The sequence below is a fragment of the Emys orbicularis genome, chromosome 16 (assembly GCF_028017835.1).
Source record: "Emys orbicularis isolate rEmyOrb1 chromosome 16, rEmyOrb1.hap1, whole genome shotgun sequence".
NCBI lineage: Eukaryota > Metazoa > Chordata > Testudines > Emydidae > Emys > Emys orbicularis.
The window spans coordinates 8,511,895-8,524,412 of record NC_088698.1 but is presented as its reverse complement, the minus strand read 5'-3'; the positions used below and the strand labels follow the sequence as shown (position 1 = coordinate 8,524,412).

The following is a 12,518-nucleotide window of genomic DNA, read 5'->3' as shown; positions in this document are numbered from 1 at the left end:
TCTGCTTGACGTATTTTATTGATTTCTCTCTGGCAACTTCTAAACAATAATTTTTGGAGTTGATTTTTATCCTGTAACTGAAAGATAATCTAGAAAAGCAAACTTTGATGTTGGAATGTAACAATAGCCAAATGGCAGATATTACCAAAAACACTTGACATGGGAGATTTCTCCTCCATCAGGTATACATAATGTAAGTTTACAAAAAAAAATACTGCTCTCTATACCTGATTGAGAAAGTGTGTTGGATCAAAAGGGAAAATAATTAATGCAGTCTTCAATCTTTCACCACTACATGCATTCATACTTCTGGTATATGGGGTTCATCAGTGAATATAGTTGGTTTTCCTTTCAGAATCAAAATGTTGGCAAGTCTGTGATTATAGTCTCTTTGAAAGATTTTTATTCAGTTTTCTTTTAGTGAGTCAGTACAGTTAACTTTTTGTTTTTACTTGTACTATATAATGAACATAATGCACTGAACAGAAGTTGGAAATAAAATCCTGAATTAAAAAAAAAGGAAAATACAAGATCTGAAGGAGAGTTATACTACTTATAAATGAGACAATCAAACTGAAAAAATTGGGTCTTACACTGAAGTATTGTATTTAAAAGATATATTGGAAGAAATAGCTGTTTTTATTTTAGATTTTCACCTAAATTTAGTTGAGTTGGCTTAATTAACTCATGATTAGTTGACTGAAAGCCAGAGACCTGAGTTGTTGATGCAGGAAGTAATTATGGCGGCTATTTGTTATTAGGATGGGCAGCTTTTTCTAAATCTCAGTGAAACACAATGCTGCTTTAGCTGGGTAAACAATACAGGAATGTAGAAGTATCTGCAAGCTGATCAAGATTGCATGATTCATTATTACATTAGTTTAGAATCTCTTTATTCAAATTGCTGAGCTTGGCAGTTTTCTGTTGTCATATCTTTGTTTTAAAGGGATTAAATAATTATGCCTACAATTTCTCACTGGTAACGGGTTTGATAAAAGCAGTTTGTAAACTCTAACCTTTGCTATTCTAGGAAAAAAGTGCTTTGATTGTGTTGCAATTTTCAAATCTCAGTTCATATATTTAGATGGTCTACTAAGGGAAGTGGGAACATGGAAGCAAATTATAAATACTGAGCTCAGAGCTTTCCATTGAGGATGTATGTAGAGGAAAGTAGAATTTGGATTGAAGCAGAGAAAGAAATGTTAAAAGAGCTACCTAGACAGATTATTTTATAGCAAAATTAAGTATATATCAGGTAATGTTAAATTTACACTGCTGTAATATGGGCCTCACGTCTTTTAGCATGTTAACTTAAGGCATCAGTTGAGGATTACTAAATATTGTTTTGGAGCTTAGTTACTCTGAACTTTGCAGTGCTGAATATATTTAAGCTTTTTCAAATGTTATATTATGAAGGCCTATTGGTACTTGTAATTTGGTTACTAATATTTTTGTTACAAGGCATAATTTTGTAATGTTTTAAAATGAAAGTGGGACGCTGGAGGTTGTAATCTATTTTTTTTTTTTTATAGAAAATGTGTAGACTGTCCAATACAGGGACTATCACTTTTTCCCTTTTATCAAGGGAATCTGCTGGACACTCAGGCTCTGCTTTCCTACTGTTTCCTAATATGAATCTGGCAAGGAGTTTTTTTTCATTATTTGCTGCACTGCTCACTGAAATTAAATGCTGTTTCTTGCTATTTAACATAGTATAATTTTGAATATGGCATCTCCTCAGTGTTGCAGCTGGCTATCCTATCACAGCAATTTACTAAACTTTCTCATTACCTAGATGTGGATGCTTCTGCATGTGATGATAGTTCATACTTAACAAAATATTTGCCAAGTATTTGACAGGCCTGGATACATGACCCTCATAGTGTATTGCACTGTTATGAGGCCAAGATGTAATGGGTATAAGATAAGGACGCAGTCATCTTGAGCACAAACTAGAGGAACATTTATAAGATTTACAAAAACATTTAGCATTTTACACCTCTTAAAAGCACTCTCATAGATTGCTCTGACAAATGACTTTCATGCATTTGAGAGGGCACGATGTGGTGGAACCTATTGTTGCTGGTTTGCTGCCTAGGCATCTTTAATTTTTGGCTGACCTGACCTGTCCACCCACCCCACCTTGCAGGAGGCACCTTGTGACTCTCTTTTGCTTTTAACTTTTTTTCTGTAATTTTGTGCCTATGTTGTCTTTGCTTCTGTCCTGGAAAATACCCCTTAAACCCAAAATTGGGATTGCATGGGCTGTGATAACCAGATAGTGTTTGCAGAGTGGGTGGGTCTCTGGCCTTACAAAGCCAGGGGCAAGATCTGCTGGATATACTTATTCTTTAATTCAGTGGCTCTGGCATACTATATAAATACTGTAAAGAGTTTCTGGATGATATTCCAGCATATAAAATAGAGTAGCCGCAATGAAGGTAAGAGGCCTGTACTACTGGCCTTTAGACGAGGAAGGTGAAATCTATCTCCCCTGCATTTAATCCACTAAGAACACAAGTTATGGCAGGCTTTACACTGGTGAAGTGTCACTTATATTGATTACAATTATTATAATCAAACTTTCTGATGTATTTAAATATTTTGGATATTATTGGTAATTTTATATTCAAATTAGATTTTTGTCTGGTATCATTGGTGGGTGGAGACAGTCTTTATTAAACATTTGTGAAGAGAACATTGAAGTACTTTGACAGTTCTTATATCTTGAAAAAATAAAGTTAACAGTTAGGAAAATACTTTGAGTACTGAATTTTTGGCAAGTACCAGAAAGCACAGAGTGTACTGGATTGTAAATATTGCAGTGTTAGCACAAATTATCTGATGTAAAAAGCATGTTTTTGTTGTAAACATTGGCTGGTTCAGCAGGTTGTTGGTTTTACAGAAGTGCACTAAACAGTACCTATTGCACTAGAGTAATATTAAATATTTGTCTTTTAGAGTGTGTTGTCGCCAAAAAAAATTGAAGTTGTTGAATGTAGGTAACAAATGAACGGAACTGCTTTATTTCTGTGTTGAAAAGACACACAGACCTTCTAGTTTTTATATATCCTGGTTTGGATTAGTATATTTTTTTGTTTATAAGAGTTCTTTAATATTATTCCTTGAATAAAATAAAGTGTCCTTCTGTAAATTTCTTTTGATTTGTTTTTAAATCAGCTATAATTTCTCTTCAGCTTAAATGTTATGTTCATTTTATCACTGGCACTCTGCTGTGTATGATACTGAAGTGTTTCAAGTGACTGTAATCACAACAGTAACGGGAAAAGTAGCAACTTAAGTAAACATTTTCCAGAAGTGTAAAGCAGTGTGTAAAGTTTAAATATTTCCAAAATGTAAGTGTTTTTATACAGAACACTTGCAATCTATTGAATGAAAAGTTTGTATTTTTGCAGTGTATTGTCTTAGTCATAATTTTGTGACTGTGCTTCAATGTCTTAGATATGTGGATATATAATAGTGTACACAAATATAGATGTATATTTGTGAATAGACCCATAATATATTATGTCATAATCAGAATTTACAGTGTTCTCACTATATAATACGATTCATATATTTTTAAATTTGTTTTAAACCTTGTCTACCCCTTCCCTAACTCTTCCTTTGTCTGTTATCTTCATTTTCTATACTTGTCTGATGTACAATACAAACTGTTTGGGTCATCTTTTTTTTTTGAGTGCATCTTTTTATCTTGTAGCATGCCATGCTAAATTATGACACTGTATACATAATATCCAATCTAATATGTGCTTTTATATATACATGTGTGATGAGTAACCATATTTCTGTCATGCATGTTGATTAATGTAGTGTTAGGATGATAGTATTTGAGCTCTCTGTGATATATAAATGTATGGAATACCACATTACATTAATATGATGTAAATACTGATGTCTATTGGTTGAAAAGGAAAGTATAATTGTATTGTTATTCTTAATGAATATTATAAATGTCTTGTAATTTAAAAAATCTGAAAATACACAGCCTCTGTGAAGTTTGCGTTTTGCCATGAAAAACTATTTTTTGGGGAAAAGTAGCTTGTAATAAGTATAGGCTATATGTCTTTATATAATGTTTTCACCCCTCAATATTACACAATTAAAAGCATTTGTGGATTATATATGATCCAGCTTCATCATATTCTTGTTTGCAGAACCATGTCTGTTGGAAAGTAAATAAGGAAGTCAGAGTATTAAAGTTCTGGTGGAGCAGTAGTTTTAATTTTCATTTTGATGGGATTTATAGCAGTAATCTTTCTTCATTTTGTCCACTGTGTCAAGATACATAGTAGTTCCTCTAGAAAGGACATTAAGAAAGACCTGTATGCCAATAATGTCAATATCTCATTTCATTATGCTGTTGTAGGTTGTTTCGTGAATTCAGTCAGATTTCATCTCATACCAATAAAAGAGAGCTGGAAGAATTTGGGGGGGGATGCTCATTACCAGTGAAGTCCATCTGATGATATGTAACTCTTTCCTAGGGAAGATGAAGTGGTAGCTGTAGCCATTTCGTTCTCAAAGTCCTGTGCCATGTAGCATAGCTTTTCCTTGATATCATGGACACTTTCTCTTCTGGCTGTAGTGACAAAGGAGCCGCTATGTTTAGTGACAATCTTCATAGATAGGCACATTGGGACAGTTTTTTAAAGTTTTTTTTAAACACACCTAAAGAAGCAGATAAACATTTAGTGGGATTTTCAAAAATGCAATATTGAAAATACCGCTAGGTGTCTAAATACCTTAAAATCTGGCCAGTTATGGATAACACCAGCTCTTGAGTCCAATACAGTACAAGTAGTACAGCCTGAAGCATACAAAGTACTGCTTGAATTGCAACATAGAAAGCTGGGAGTTTAAAAGTTTCAAATATTGTGTCGTGGTCTGCCTGGGAATTCGGAGGAGCATCAGTTAACAAAGTGGGCTGTTCCTCAGGCACAACATGAAACTCATTGTAGAAGGTGTGATACTATTTTTTCCCCATGTCATCTCAGTGTGTAAAAATGCCATCTTCAATAAGGTATTATAAAGTAAGAGTACCTGTTTTTGGTCTGGGCTTCATCACTTACATAGGAATCCTTATGCCCTATACCAACCAGGATACCATGGTCATATGGGAGTCCTATAGTAGATGAGGGTACTGCCGTTGGAGCATCATCACCAGCAAAACTTGCATTTACAAGACCCAGAACCATTATCACAGCCTAGAGAAGCAGTTTGTCTTCACACATGGTAGCTATTTCTTCTTTTAGACTTAGAAAGAGATGGCTGCTTAGATATGTGAGAGATGGCTGCTGCTGCTCTTGGGTGTTTAGTTTAGTGAATTGTTATACTTGTCCTCTCCCTTCTTCTTCTTCGAGTGCTTGCTCATGTCCATTCCATTGTAGGTGTGTGTGCTCGCCACATGCACCGGTGCTGGAAGTTTTTCCCTCAGTGATATCTGTAGGGGGCTGGCTCTCGCACCCTCTGGAGTGGCGTGCTTATGCACCAGTATAAGGGGCGCCACTCGCTCCCCCCTCCCTCAGTTCCTTCTTACCGTGAGTGGCCATGCTGGAATGTCTCCTTGCCTCGTCAAGCTTTCCTATCTCAACTATGCCTAGTAGCGAATTTGTTGTATATAGTTGTTTAAAAGTTGTATAGTTAATAGTTCATTAGTGTTAAGTTAGAATTAGTTAGTCCCGTATGGGACTTAGCCTAGGGAAGGACATGCCCCAGTCCCTGGGCTTCAAGCTTTGTGACTGCTGCAAAAAAAAACCTATGCCAGTCAGTGATCCCCACAGAAGCTTCCTGAAGTGTTTAAGGGAAATCCATCTGAGTGACAAGTGTCGCATTTTCAAGATCTTCAGGCTGCGGACCAAAAAGGAGCAGGACACCTGTCTTTGAGTGCTCCTTATGGAGTCTGCCCTTGCACCGGCCTTGGAGCTGATGAGATCCGATTCTGCTCCAAGCACCGCGGCCTCGGTACAAAGTGCGCCGCCGGCACCGTCCTCTGACTGGCGTCCATCTCCATCCCCGGTACTGACTAAAAAGCAAAGAAAGGCTGGGAGAAGCTGTTCTCCTGCATCCCATAAAGGCAGGGAGAGAGTCGGAGGAGAGCAAAGATCTGCACGGGGAAGCTCTTCCACTCCAGACGGTGGCCAGGCTCCAGCTCCTGTTGAGCTGTCGAGCCCACTTCCAGACTTGCCTGCCACCCCAGGAAATGGCAGAGGCAGTCTGCACCTGGCAGTGCCGTCCACGCCAGAGGCCTTTTAGGCCACTACGGACTTGTCTCTTCTAGTGAAGCACATGCTGGCCAGCGAGGTGCCCCGTTCGAGGGGTAAACCTGCCCTGGGACCCTTCCAGCGGTCTCCATCAATGCGGCACCACTCCCCGCTGCAGGGAGTGTCCCGCCAGCACTCGCCTGAACAGCGCCACCAGCCCCTGGATGTGGTTCGGCTTACCTGCCAGAGTTCCCAGTATCGGTCCCCAGATCTAGGCAGTGTTCCTCGGGGTTCTGCTGTCGATCACTGGCGGTCTGGCGCAGGCCTGCAGAGGTGGGTCACCAGAGCCCTGGTGCCGGGAGCATCCGAGTCAGTCTCCCAGTCCTTGGCACCGCTCCGGAGGAGTGAGACGCTGGTCTCCGTAGCCCTGTCACTAGTCTCCGGAACATGGGTATGGATCACCACGGGCATGTGGACGGTCTCCGAGATGTCAATCCTCTTGCTCCCGTTCTCGGTCTACCGAGCAGCACTGCTCTCTTAGCGTGGGGTGTTGATCGCTGGAGTACCATCACTGATCCTCCAAACGCCACCAGCGGTCACCGGAATTGTGGCACTGAGAGCCATTGTTTCAGTACAGGTCCTCAATGAAGGTCCACGGAGAGAGCCAACGGGAACGTGGTAGACAGGCAGCCTTGGTACCGTCCTGGTCCCCAAGACAAGTCTCTCCCTCCTTGGGCTTTGACAGCAAGGAAGAAGACCTGCTCGCAAGCCCAGGCCACCCACTGGGGACATCCGTCTTCTCCTCTGGGCCACCAGTGACTGCATGGCCCCAACCTCACTTCACTCTGCCTCACAGCTTGGATGTTGCATGGTTGAATCCAGAGGAACAAGCCTGCTCAAGTCAGGTACAGCAGGTTCTCTTGGAGAGCAGAAAGCCTTCCACCAGACCAACTTACCTGGCAAAGTGGAAGTGTTTCTCCTGCTGGGTAGCGAAGCGGAGTATCTCCCTGACCCAGTCGTGTCTGTAGTCCATTCTGGATTACCTGCTTCACTTAAAGCAGCAGGGCCTCGCCTTCTGTTCGATCAAGGTGGCGGCCTATATCAGCCTTCCATCCTTGTGTTCAGGGTAGATCTGTATTCTCTCATGACGATTAGGTTCCTGAAAGGCTTTGAAAGACTCTTTCCGACGGTCTGGGACCTGGTCCCCCAATGGGACCTCAACCTGGCCCTCGCCAAGCTCACGGGCTCGCACTTTGAGCCTTTGGCTTCTTGTTCCTGTAACTGTCTTTTTTCCACCAGAGTTTGAGAAAGTTGTGTAAATCTTCATTGATTTATTATTTTCCCCCATATTTGGTGCTCTAGGCCAGTGATACTCAATTAGATCTACCTGCGGGCCAATTTGAGAATTTTATGATGACGCCATTTGTGCAGAAGGCTGACAAAAATTTAAAAAAAGTCAGCTGCCACTAAATAAAGACCTTGCTTGCAATATAAGTATTAGTGGTTCTATCTTTTAACAAAGTTTATAAATATTATTACCTGTGTTTTTGGCAATCCTGGCAAGCTTTGTGAAGAGTGGTTTGTAGGAGGTCAGGGCAAGGCGTATTCACTGGTGAAGATGCTCATCTGTTAGGCGATTGTGGTGTTTTTTTATAATGTTCATGATATAAAATCCAGATTCGCAGAGGTCTGTGGATCCAAACATCATTAAAAGATAGATGGCTAGATTCTGGATATTCTGAAACTGGTCAACATATTGAGTCCAGAAATCACAAATTCCCACATCTCTGGATTTTGCCTTCAAGACATCTAAACTCTGGAGCCTTACAGTTTCTAATTGAAAGGCACCTTCATCAGTTGAATAAAGAATGTTCTTTGCTTCAGAAAGGCAAGGTCCATTGGCTGAGACAACAAACAGATCATGAACAAATAAAAGCAAATTCTTTGGAATTTTAAAATTCTCAAATCACATTTTAAAGTTTTCGATCAGATTATTTAGGAATTCTTGCATTGTCTTCAGCAAAGTTTCATCTGTAACAACAACACAGTGTGGGAAAGTATAACATCTTTCCTGTTAAGTCTGTCTGAAAGATTTAAAGATTCCACTGAAAGGCACACACTTTTTCAAACAGATCCCCGACACTGCTTTCCCGGCCTTGGAACTGCAACCTGAGGAAATTCAAGTGACCAGTAATATTGCACAGAAAAGCTACCTGTAACATAGAGGGGACATCATGCATACATTCCAGGATCTCTCAAGCCTTGTTGGTCTTGTGGTTTGAAATAAATTCTTTTGTTTCTTTTTGAAGTGCACAAACCCTCTTTAACACATGCCCCCTACTTAACCAGTGAATTTTGTTGTGCTGCAACAGATCAGTGTATTCAGCTGAAACGTCTTGTTGAAGAGTTATAAAAGGATGATGATGTTGAAAGCTAGAAATTGAGCATATGTAGTTCGCTAATCTCATCACAATACCCATTGGTTTTTTTAAAGTCCCCAGACAACTTACTGCACAGGACAATCTGGTGAATGATGCAATGAAGTGTATTTAATGAAGGGTGTATCGCTGCCATGGATGGACCTCTGTCTGTAACATGAAAGTTTACTTTATGCAGATCTATACCATTTTTAAAAAAAAAGCCTTTTATCTTTTCAAAAATGATCTCTCCTGTGGTGTAGGTTTCTAATGGTATTTAGTACAAAAATTCTTCCCTGAAAATTTCACCATTGTAAAATCTAACAAACAGCATTATTGGGCAGCATCACTTAAATCACTTGATTTGTCCACTGCAAGAGACGCACATTTGGCATTTTTAAAATCGGAAGGCAGTGCTGACAAACTATCTTCGTAAATTATCTCCAGTTTTCGCACAGCTATGGAATCCGACAAAGGGGAACTTGCTTCATACTGTTCACAATGTCATCTTTGTTTTTATCTCTGGCAAAAAGTTCTTCCAGCATTTCCAGCGTGCACTCCTTCACAAGCTCAGCATCCAGGAAAGGCTTTTTCTTTTTAGCTAGTACCAACATTATCCAAAGAGAAGTAGCTATTGCTTTTTCCTGTACAGTCACTGATGTAAGAATGATATTTGAAGTGTGCTATCAAGACTTTGGATTTTCAGTTTTGTCATGTCTTGCAACACTGCCAGGAGGATAGGCCACATTGAAGTTACTGTGCTTTGATTCAAAGTGGCGCCTCATGTTGATGACCTTACAGATGGATACAGTGGTTTGGTATATTAAAGACAAATATTTTGCTTTTAAATGAGGGGCATAATAAAAAGAAAATCCGCTGTCCAATTTGGGTTAAAAGCTCAGTTTTCGCTGTTGCCTTTGTGAAGTTTACTCCCACTCACTTCCATTTTTGGTTCCAGTTCTATCGTTAATGAAAAAAATTGGTGGTGTCCTAGCTGAATCGTAGACCATGCTATTGCAGGAACTTAAGATCCAGTGAGCTTAATTTGTGCTGGGGCTTACCAGGGCTGAGCCCCGGCACCTCTTTCATTACAAATTAAGCACTGCCAGTAAGTAAGTTACTTAATAAGGAAGTCATAGGCAAATGATAGGCAGCGCATCACTTTTTGTGAATTTAATTATAAACAGTTTTTTAAGTTGAGCTGGAGGGCCACACATGAAGACTTGGTGGGCCACATTTGGCCCGCAGGCCTCCTATTGAGTATATCTGCTCTAGGCTCTTCCTAATTCATGCAAATAGATTCTTGGTTGTTTCTGTTCCCTTTCGAACCTTTAAAGGCAAGCTTAATTTCAGTACAATGAAGTCAGTCAGATCTGTATATAGAGTGAATGATGGTGACAGATTTTCCTGTAAGACAGCTGAGGAAGAGGAACATGTAATATCCATGCCCATTATCATATGTGAGTAAAATTAACACACATTCAGTTTCTGAAGCAAGCATTAATCTTGTAATGCCCATCCATGGCAACTTTTTTTTTTTGTGGGTGAAGGAAATTAATTAATTTTTTTTAACATTAACAGCCCTTAAATGATCAAACAGTTTTTCTCCTTTCCTCTCCAAATGATTTTGGTTAGTGTTTTAAAATAAATGTTTTCTTTTAGTAAGTATGCATGCATTTATTTAAGTATTTGAAAGATTGTGCAAGTTTTAACATGCTAAGAAAACACTGTGTAATGCTAGAAGAAATGAGGTAATGTACTATAATTATGATAAAACTTTACTGTGTAGTTCAATCTGGTGGCCTAAGAGTGACACCCTGCACTGTTATGCAGGAAACTGTTTCTGTCACCAGTCCTTGCTCCCTGGATTGGGATGCTGTGAAGGTAGAATGCTCTGCAAACAGAGGGGATGAAAATAGAGAAGGCAGCTCCTTGTGGATCTTACCAGTTACCTCACCTGTCAACTAAAAGAAGCAAGTCTTCAAAGGAAATTCTTTCCTGAGCTGAAAGAATATTGTTTGTGATGCAAGGTCTTAGGGGTGAGAGTATAAGGCCAACATTGGAGAGAAATGTAAACTCTTCAACCCTTCCACAAATCTTCTCTTATGGCTTGCTTTCTCTTGAATGCTTATTTTCTTGAGCATGTGATATACTTGCACTCTCCTTGGGAAAATGTTTAAAACAAGAAATACTTGGAGACGTTAATTGTGTGTTCAGTCTAATTACTTCCTTTTTAAATGAACTTGAACAACACAATCTAGGATTCTGCTCAGGGAAAAAAATAAACCTCTCTTGAGCATTGAACAATGTGAGGGGCATGTGGATATACTGTGAACTTTTTTTTTTGTTTGTTTGTTTTGCACAGGTATTGCAAACTCATTTTGGTGTGGTTTTTTTAAAGCACGTATTGTGACAACTGCTGTCTGGTCAGTCTATGAATCAGTGCATTTTTGCACAGAATTGGTTTTTAACTGGGTCCTCACTATAAGAGCACATTGAAACAAGAAACAGATTACTTTTAATTTTTTGTTGTTGTAGACATAAGAACTTACTGGCAGCAGTTTATGCTGTAGTTATTATTTAAGTTGGATCATTGGTATTTTTAAGTTTTAGAACTTTGTACCCAGTAGTGTTGCTTACGTCAGTAAGGAGTCTTAAAGCTGTATGATTTAAATTCCTTAATTCTTTGTCAGTTTTTTATTGACTTTGATATTCTGAGAAAAAAATGAAATGTTACATTGTAGTTACCTTTTAAACACAAATTTTGATTATATTTGTTATAGATTACATGAAAACGCTTAAATAAAGAAAAGTAATAGCAGGTAGTATGAAAGGTTTTGGAAGTGAAAACGCCTAAGGTAGTTTCGTGCTAGGGAACACATTCTGAGATGCAAACAGCAGGGAACATGCAAAATATGGATATTTTTGCTACAGAATACTCCTTCATGTTTTGATACTGTAAGTGTCATTGAAGTGTCTGGTTTGCTGGTCTAAAGTATGTATATAGAAATACTGTACTCAAAGCTGTGACAAATCCAAAGAGCCTATGATTCTGCAAAATAGCTGGGCTGTTCAGCAAAACTGCAGACAGCTGTTCACTTCTATTACTGCAAATGTCTTGACAAAACTGAGAAGAATATAATTTTTTCTCTTTGTTATTTTAGGGAGGTAGGATCTGACGTTCATACTAGCCTATAAGTCATTGGGCCATTGAAATTATATACAAATATGTAGAGGAATGGGACTTTTTCACTTAACCACTTTTCAACTTTTTTCTAAGCATTATTTAGTGTATAATGAGGATGTAGCAGGATGCTTTTTATTTTTCAGGTTAGCTGTCCTGATTGCCATAGCAACAGCTCTGAAGAGAAATTGCTTAAATTTAATGGCACATCAAGTAGTTGTTTCAGAGCACAAATCTTGTGATTTTGAGACTGCAAATGGATTTTGATTTCAGAATGAAAATAATTTCCTTCATATGCACCCCTTTATTGATATGAGTTTGTTTTTCATAAGGCACTTGCAGTTTTAGGAATTACATTACACTCCTATCATTTTAGGTATTTTGCTTTTTGCTATGTATGTGCAGCTGTACATACATAAATTAGTTTACTCTATGCTAGGACTTAAACCCTTCAGTCCTTTCATTGAGAGTTATGGCTAAGAAAGGACTGTAGGATTTTTACCCAGATTTGTTTTGATGCTCACTTTTTGTGTTATACAAATGAACAAATGATATTGGGTCATAGAAACAGAAAAAGTAAATAATAATAAATATATAGAGATATACCTATCTCATAGAGCTGGAAGGGACCCTGAAAGGTCATCGAGACCAGCCCCCTGCCTTCACTAGCAGGACCAAGTACTGATTTTGCCC

The 12,518-nt window shown here is 38.8% G+C and overlaps 1 protein-coding gene and 1 pseudogene across 1 annotated transcript in view; one reads left to right on the top strand and one right to left on the bottom strand.

Annotated features, from left to right (window-relative positions):
* Positions 1–12,518, top strand: part of MED13L (mediator complex subunit 13L) — a 365,499-nt gene that overhangs the window by 34,610 nt on the left and 318,371 nt on the right. The gene's annotated exons all lie outside the window — the stretch shown is intronic.
* Positions 4,124–7,257, bottom strand: LOC135890517 (actin, alpha cardiac muscle 1-like; annotated as a pseudogene).